Here is an 8,680-nt window from a genome sequence, read left to right as displayed (position 1 = left end):
CTTCCTGTGTGTCAGTTCAGTCGTCTCGCCAGCCACGGGAGATGAAGACACTGGGAGGCTCCCCAGTCCCACTGTCCACCTATGTCGTGTGCGGTGGCCCTGCGGACAGCGCCCCTTGTGACAGCGCCCCTTGTGGCAGCCTTTGAGCCCTCCTTTACTCTCACCCAACTTTCCCTAGAGAAGGGAGCTCGATGGAGGAACCAGCTGCCCCCAAAACCAAAAGTAATCAGGACCTGTGGGGCCTGCAGAAAAGGGGTGTTGGAGCCCCACTTGCCCAGAGCAGCAGGGTGGGGACGATGAAGCACAGTAGACCGTAGACAGGCTCTGTCCTGTAGTTTGTGGCCGGAATACAGCTTTCCTCCTCTTCCTTCTGCTCTGTGGCCTCTCTGGGCAATGCAGGGTTGGACCCAGGACCACACTCGCTCAGGCCAGGCTCTTGCCTGTCACTCTTGGTGCCATTTGCCCAGCGCTTCCTGCTTTCAGCTGCTCCCTAGAACCGGGCCAGAGGCGTGCCCCCCACTCAGGCCTTGCACCAACGGCCTGAGGTACCTCCGCCAGGTCTGAGCAGACCTTCAGCAGCAGCTGTTTCCCCCCCTGAATCTGCAAATATTGGGGAGCACATTGCTTGCCCCCAATGCAGTGACTCACTTACCAGTTTCCTGGGGACAGGACCCTAGGCCTTATGTGTGCCAGGCACAGCCGTTGCACTGAGTCTGTCTAGGTCATACCCGGCATCATGCTTGGATTCCCGAAGACCCTCATCCTTGGCTCCTAGGACAAGTGCTCCTGGAACCCATCAACAGCCAGATTGTGGGGTAGAAGGGGGCCTAGCCTTTCACTGGCAACTTGAGCTTGGGAGGAGAAAGGAGTAGTGGGGCGAGGGCTGGAGAGCCCTTTGCTGTCGCCACTGTCCTCACCACCAGGGCTGAGTTAGGGGGGAGCAGCTGGCAAAGGCAGGAAGACACAAGCCCACCAGGTACCCTGAGGGGCAGAGGCCGGCCACAGGAAGGTGGCACCAGTCCTGAATTAGAACCCAGGTCACCCGCATGGCAAACATACAGAACCCCAAGAGAATTGCTCTAGCTACACTGCAGCTCCTGAGAACAGCTGAGGGGGGTCCTGCCTGCACCTGCACCCGGGGCCACCGGGATCAGTGGGTTCTTCCTGTTCCTTGGGATTTGGAGGCCCAGGAGTCTGGCACAAGCCAGCAGACTGGCCTCCTCTGGGCCCACCACCCAGTCCCCGAACTGCAGGCGGGACCCTGGTTCCAGAAGGTGCAGGGGAGGTGGTGCCAGGCCCCACAGAGGCCTGTTAGCACAGAGGGGTGTGGACACCCCAGGATTTCCTCTCTCCAGTGTTTTCTCTCTAATTCCGGGACCCTCAGCGCTTGGAAGAAGCCGGTGTGTCCAGAGAGTCCTAGAGGGGCCCGAGCGATAGCACAGCATGGAGGGCATTCGCCTTGCACGTAGCCAACCCGGGATAGATCTGGGTTCAATCCCTGGCATCCCATAGGGTCCCCCAAGCCTGCCAAAAGCGATTTCTGAGTGCAGAGCCAGGAGGAACCCCTGATCACTGCATTGTGTGGCCCCCAAAACAAAACAAATAAAAGAGAGTCCTAGAAACTTCCAGATCATTGACAACAAGAGGAGCAACCTCAGGCGGATTCCCTCTAAGTCCCTCAGATCTGGGCCGAATGAACCCCAGGAGTGTGGGCTTCACAACACCCAGCTGAGTCACACCCCCAGCAGCCACCTCAGCCAATTAAAGCCTGGGTGGAGAAAAGCAGAGGCCATTGTGCCCCTGCAGAGCCCAGCCCGGTCCCCCGCATGGCCCCCACTGCCCCCCCCCACCCCTAAGCGCCTCTGCCCTCTCCAGTTCAGACGGATCTCCACGTGCACAGGAGCAGAACGCGGCCAGGAGCTGCTGTCATTAATAGGCTCCCGGGACGCATAATTGCTACTTATAGCCAAGCAGCACGTCTGCAAGTTGATGGATCACTGGGTCCCACAGAATTGGGGCGGAGGGAGGGTGGCTCTGGCTGTGGAGACATCACGGCACCCACCTTCCTCAGGGTGGAGGGTTAGCCCTGCGGAGGTAACCACAGCCACAGTGAGGAGCATGGGGGGTCCTCAGTGCCCCCTCCTTCAATGCCTCTTCCCTTAGGCACAGAAATAACCCAGCCTGACTGCACATAGAATCTGTCCTCGTCTCTGGGTCTCAAGCGACAAACTTGAAAGCAGAGGGGACAGTTGTGGCAAGGCCCAGCAGCAGGCCTCTCTGCCCCTGTCTGTCCCTCATCAGGGCCCGCAAGACCCCCAGAATCCTCTTCATATTTCCCAGATTAGCCTCTTTCCCCTTCCTCGGGTCACTCTCACTATCACCCCAGGAACCCAAGTCTGCAGAGGCAGCATCTGGGACCCCTTTCTCCTTAGCCTCAGCATTCAGGCAACAGGCCCCTCCCCCTCCTGGTGTTGCCCCTTGTCCTCCTGCTCTGGTAGCTGTTTAGAGGGTTCCCCTCTTACACACACACACACACACACACACACACACACACACACACACACCCCACTCCTGTCCTCACACCAGCTTTTTACCCTGAGAACTGCTCGCATAGCACAGTGATAGGGTATTCACTTATCATGCAGCCAACCTGGGTTCGATTCCTGGTATCCCATAGGGTTCTCATAACCACACACACACACACACACACACACACACACACACACACACACACACACACACACACACCACTCCTGTCCTCACACCAGCTTTTTGCCCAGGGAACTGCTCGCATAGCACAGTGATAGGGTATTTACTTATCATGCAGCCAACCTGGGTTCGATTCCTGGTATCCCATAGGGTTCTCATAACCTGCCAGGAGCAATTTCTGAGTGCCACCAGGTGTAACTTCAAAAAAATAAATAAATAAAGAGGGGCCGGAGAGATAGTACAGTGGTAGGGCATTTGCCTTGCATGCCCTGATGGACTCTAGTTTGATTCCGGACATCCCATATGGTCCCCCAAGCCTGCCAGGAGCAATTTCTGAGTGCAGAGCCGGGAGTAACACCTAAGTGCCACCAGGTGTGACCCAAAAACCAAAACCAAACAAACAAAAAGAATAAAGAGTCCATCTGGGATGGGGGCTGGAGAGATAGTACAGTGGGGAGGGCTTATGTCTTGCACACAGCTGACCCAGGTTCGATCCCTGGGATCCCATATAGTCTATCGAGCCTGCCAGGAGTAATTTCTTGGCCAAAGAGCTAGGAGAAACCCCTGAGTACCACCAGCATCCCATAAAGTCCCTTGAGACTGCCAGGAGTGATTCCTGAGTGCAGAGCCAGAAGTAACCGCTGAATACTGCCAGGTGTTACCCAAACACACCATACACACACACACACACACACACACACACACACACATACACACACACACGTGTCCATCCAGAGGTCAGAGAGATAGCACAGCAGGAAGGCACAGTGGACAGTAAGGCACTTCCCCAGCATGTGGTCAATTTGCTTTGATCCTTGACATCCCTTATGGAATCAAGTCAGGAGCATTACCAACTGTGACCCCAAAACCAAACCAAATAAAACAACTGTCATCTGGGGCCCAAGAAATGGCTCAGAGTCTACGCAGCTGTCACACACTGGAGCCCAGGTTGAGTCACATTCTCATCACATCATTCATTCTCTGAGCACAGCCAGGAGGGCCCCTGAGCTCTCTAGGTATGAGCCCACACAGACACACAGCCAATCTGATGTGGTCACCCTAGTTTGGATTTTTTTTTTTTTTTTGCTTTGTTATATCCAATTGTTCTCAGGGGTTACTCTAGGCTCTGTGCTCAGGAATCACTCTGGCAGGCTTGGGGGACCCTATAGGATGCTGAGATTAAACCCAGGTTGGCTGCATGCAAGGCCTTACCTGCCTTTCTATGCCTCTGGTCCTGAACAAAACAAAACAAAACAAAACAAAAACAAAAAAACCAACAACAAAAAAACAAAAAGCAAAAAACAAAGAATTTTTCTGCAGGTTTTCCACTGATCTGGAAACATTCAGTTTCAACAAAATTTAAGACAACCGGGGCCGGCGAGATAGCATGGAGGTAAGGCGTTTGCCTTCCATGCAGAAGGACAGTGGTTCGAATCCCAGTATCCCATATGGTCCCCCGTGCCTGCCAGGGGCGATTTCTGAGCATAGAGCCAGGAGTAACCCCTGAGCGTGTGCTGGGTGTGACCCAAAAACAAAAACAAAAAACAAACAAAAAAAATTAAGACAACCCTTGTGACAGCCCCCACTTTACTCTGACTTCCCTATCCTGCATCAGCCTGGGCTGGAGCTCTCGCCAGACTCTGGGCACTTGAGCTGCCACCCTCCTTTTCTTTCTCTATCATCCCCACTTAGCACATGGGGGGCAGCACAGAGTGCCAGGCCCTCCTCTGGGCCACCACCCCCCACCCAGTCTATGAGCTTCAGGAGGGACCCTGGTAACAGAAGGCACAGGGGAGGTAAAACCTGGCTCCACAGAGGCCAGTCAGCACACAGAGGGGTGTGGACACCCCAGGATTTCCTCTCTCCAGTGATTTCTCTCTACTTCAGGGACCCCCAGGCTGCCTTAAGCCCAGTGAATATCTGGCCGGAGACTCATACCTCATAGCTCAGAAGTTCTCCTGGTCTGAGGGTAGAGTTGTCAGCAGGGCTCAGTGTTTATTTTTATTTGTTGGGGGAACAAGAGGGACAAGAGCTCGGGGTTTACTCCTGACTCTGTGCTCGGGGATTCCTCCTCGTAATGTTCAGGATGCAAGCAACTTATTCCTTTATTTGTTTGTTTGTTTGTTTGTTTGGATCACATCCAGTGGTACTCAGGGGTTCCTCCTGGGTCTGCACTCAGGAATCACTCCTGGTAGGCTCAGGGAACCCTGTGGAGTCCTGGAGATCAAATCCAGGTCAGCCAAGTACAAGGCAAACGCCCTACCCACTGTGCTATCACCCTGGCTCCCAGCTCCTTCTGTCTTCTCCCTATATCAGCAGTTTCCAAGGCTGGTTCACAGCCACTTGTAGGGCTCAGTCTGATAAATTGTTGCCCCTCGAACTCCTGAATGAAGCAGAACAGAGTCTGCTCTGCCCAGTAGGTGTCAGACCACACCTCACAGCAAGCTGCCAATCTTTCTGCTATGTCCACAGCTGAAACGCAATTTCTGAGTGTCAGCCCTGGGCAGACTTCCTGGCCTGGGGTTTGCCCATAGAGCTCTGCAGGGGTGTCCAGATGGGTGAAGAGACCCAGATTACTCAGAAGAGTTTCCTCTGAGCAGTTGCCTCTCCTGGGGTCTGGGGTACCCAAATCAGCTCAGACATGTCCCTACTGCTAGGGTTGAAGTAATAGGACAGCAGGGAGGGCATCTGTCTTGCACACAGCAGATCTTTAACACCTCCAGGAGTGATTCCTGAGTTCAGAGCCAGGAGTTACCCCTGTGCATTGCCGGGTGTGACCCCAAAACCAAATAAAAATAAAGCCCACATTCTGTGCAAAGGTGAGTTAAAAAAACAAAAACAAAACGACAACGGGCCCGGAGAGATAGCACAGCGGCGTTTGCCTTGCAAGAAGCCGATCCAGGACCAAAGGTGGTTGGTTCGAATCCCGGTGTCCCATAGGGTCCCCCGTGCCTGCCAGGAGCTATTTCTGAGCAGACAGCCAGGAGTAACCCCTGAGCAATGCTGGGTGTGGCCCAAAAACCAAACCAAACCAAACCAAAACAACAACAACAACAAAATAAAAACAGATCCATGGAGCCGGAGAGATAGTACAGTGGTAGGGTGTTTGCCTTGTATGCAATTGATTCCAGGACAGTTCAAAAACCGGCATCCCACATGGTCCCCCAAGCCTAGAGCACAGAGCCAGAAGTAACCCCCTGAGCGCCTCCAGTGTGACCCTAAAACAAAACAAAACAAAACAAAAAAACAACATCAGATCCAGGGCCAGAGCGATAACACAGCAGGCAGAGTGCTTGTCTTGCATGCAGCTGACTTGGGTTTGGTCCCCTGCATTCCATTGGGTCCCCCGAACCTGCCAGAAGTAATTCCTGATGGTAGAGCCAGGAGTGACCCCTGAGCATTTCTGGATGTGCCCTCAAACAAACAAACAAACACACAAGAAAAGTAAGTGCATGATGGTTTTATTTTATTTGTTGTTTTGGGGCTACACTCAGTGGCTCTCAAAGGTTACTCCTACTTCTGTAATCAGAAATCATTCCTGGCAAGCTCGGGATATGGGATGCAGGGGATAGAACCCAGGTGAGTCCTGGGTCTGCCAAGTCAAGGCAAATGCCCTACCCGCTGTGCTATCGCTCTGGCCTCAGGATCTGCAGTTTTGACTGAGCTGATCTGAATCTCATCTTTCCTCCTCTATCCTCTTCAGCCTCTGTTTCGGCTTCTGGAATACGGAGGTAACAACACCCCTTACCTGAGAGGACTGGAGGAGCCAGCGGGGATGAAAAGGAAGGTTCCAGAGAGAGGCTCAGGGCCTGAGCAGGCTGTCTGCCCTGGAGCAAAGCTGCAAGACTGGGCGAGTGGTGGAGAAAGGGCCAGAGGGTCAAACTGGGCATCCGGAGAGAGGGGAGGACCTGGTGCAGTACCCCGGTGACCTGGGTTCTGTAGCAGGTGGCAGGCAGTGAGGAGGGCCCACAGGCTACCCCCGTCACCTCCCTGGGGGAGCCAGCAGCTGGGAAAGGGCCTCATGTCCTGGCCAGAAAGCAATAAACATTATTGGCGTGTGGGGAGGGCGAGAGCCGAACTCTGCAAGTGTCACGGCTGATTTATTGGTTCATTAGTGCTTTTCCACAGCCACAGCACACCCGGCTGTGCGCAGGCCGAGGCGAGCGGGCTGAGGGGCGTCAGGGCAGCTGGGAGGCCAGATGGGACTCATAAATTGCTCCCCTTTGCCTGGGCCCTGACACAGGGCTGGGTGGGCTGAATTGGAACAGGGCAGGGCAGAGCAGGGCATTGGGTCTGCGAAGCTTCTTCCAGACCTCTGGGGACCTGAATATTGCTAAGGGCACCTAGCCAGGGGTGCGTCCCCCTTTATGGGGGGGAAGGAAGGGCTGATGGGAATGAGGAGAAAACAAGAAAAAAGGTGGCAACTAGACAAACAGAAAGTAGAGCTCAACAGCGAGCTGGGAGCTGGAGAGATAGCACAGAGGTAGGGCATTTGCCTTGCACACAGGAGACCTGGGATGGACTTAGGTTCAATTCCCAGCATTCCATATGGTCCCCGGTGCCTGCCAGGGGTGATTTCTGAGCGCAGAGCCAGGAGTAACCCCAGAGTGCCACCAGATGTGGCCCCAAAACAAAAAAATAATCAACAGCAAGCTGGGTGCTGCAGCTGGATGGAAGTAGGATGATTTAATGTCTGAGAGGTTTGTTACACATACAGGAGCTCTGGGCTAGATCCCCAGCACGCCACAGTCCCCCAACACCACAGGAACCATCAGGCATAGCCCCCAAACCAGCAGAGGCAGGCAGTGGGGCTTTGAAGCCAGCTTTTGCCAAACAGAACTCAGAGACTCAGTGCAAATCATGAAGCCCCCTTTTTTATGTTTCTTTTTTGGAAGGAGGTCATGACCGGCTGCACTCAGGGGTTACTCCTGGCTCTGTGCTCAGAAATCGCTCCTGGCATACTGTGGGGACTATATCGGATGCCAGGATTCAAACCCTCATCCGTCCTGGGTTGGCTGCATTCAAGGCAAACGCCCTAGCGCTGTGCTATCTCTTCGGTCTCATGAAGCCTTTTGAGCCTTGATTTCACCATTTGCAAAATGGGAACGAGGTCCATCTGTTTCAAAAAATATTTCTCTTATTAGTTTGCTTGGTTTTTTTTTTTTTGTTTGTTTGTTTTTGTTTTGGGGCCACACCCGGCGGTGCTCAGGGTTACTCCTGGCTATCTGCTCAGAAATAGCTCCTGGCAGGTACGGGGGACCATATGGGACACCGGGATTCGAACCAACTACCTTTGGTCCTGGATCGGCTGCTTGCAAGGCAAACGCCGCTGTGCTATCTCTCCAGGCCCTGCTTGGTTTTTTTTGTTTTTTGTTTTTTGTTTTTTTTGTTTTTGAGACACACCTTGTGATGTTCAGGGGTTACTCCTGGCTTTGCACTCAGAAATTGCTCCTGGCTTGGGAGACCATATGGGACTCAGGGGGATCGAACCGCGGTTCATCCTAGGTTAGCTGTGTACAAAGCAAACTCCCTACCAATGCGCCATCCTTAATTATTTGATTCAACATGGCCCCATTAGTTTTTTTGTTTTTGTTTTTGTTTTTGGGCCACACCTGGTGGCACTCAGGGGCTACTCCTGGCAGAAGCCTGCGACCATATGGAATACCAGGGATTGAACCCTGGTTGGCCATGTTGTGCAAGGCAAATGCCCTTCCTGCTGTGCTATTGCTCCGGCCCCTAATTAGTCTGTTTGGATGATGAAGTTGAGGATAATATTTTTGTTTGGGGCCCACATCTAGCCGTGCTCAGGCCTTACTCCTGGCTCTACACTTAGAAATTACTCCTGGCAGTGCTCTGGGGACCATATGGGATGTGGGAGATTGAACCCAGGTCTGTGGTGTGCAAGGAAGTGCCCTCCCCACTTAAGCCATAGAAATTTAAAGCCACCCCATTTTTGTTTGTTTGTTTTTGA

This window comes from Suncus etruscus, chromosome 4 (assembly GCF_024139225.1).
Source record: "Suncus etruscus isolate mSunEtr1 chromosome 4, mSunEtr1.pri.cur, whole genome shotgun sequence".
Classification (NCBI taxonomy): Eukaryota; Metazoa; Chordata; class Mammalia; order Eulipotyphla; family Soricidae; genus Suncus; species Suncus etruscus.
The sequence above is the reverse complement of the archived record's forward strand: the minus strand, read 5'-3'. Positions refer to the sequence as shown.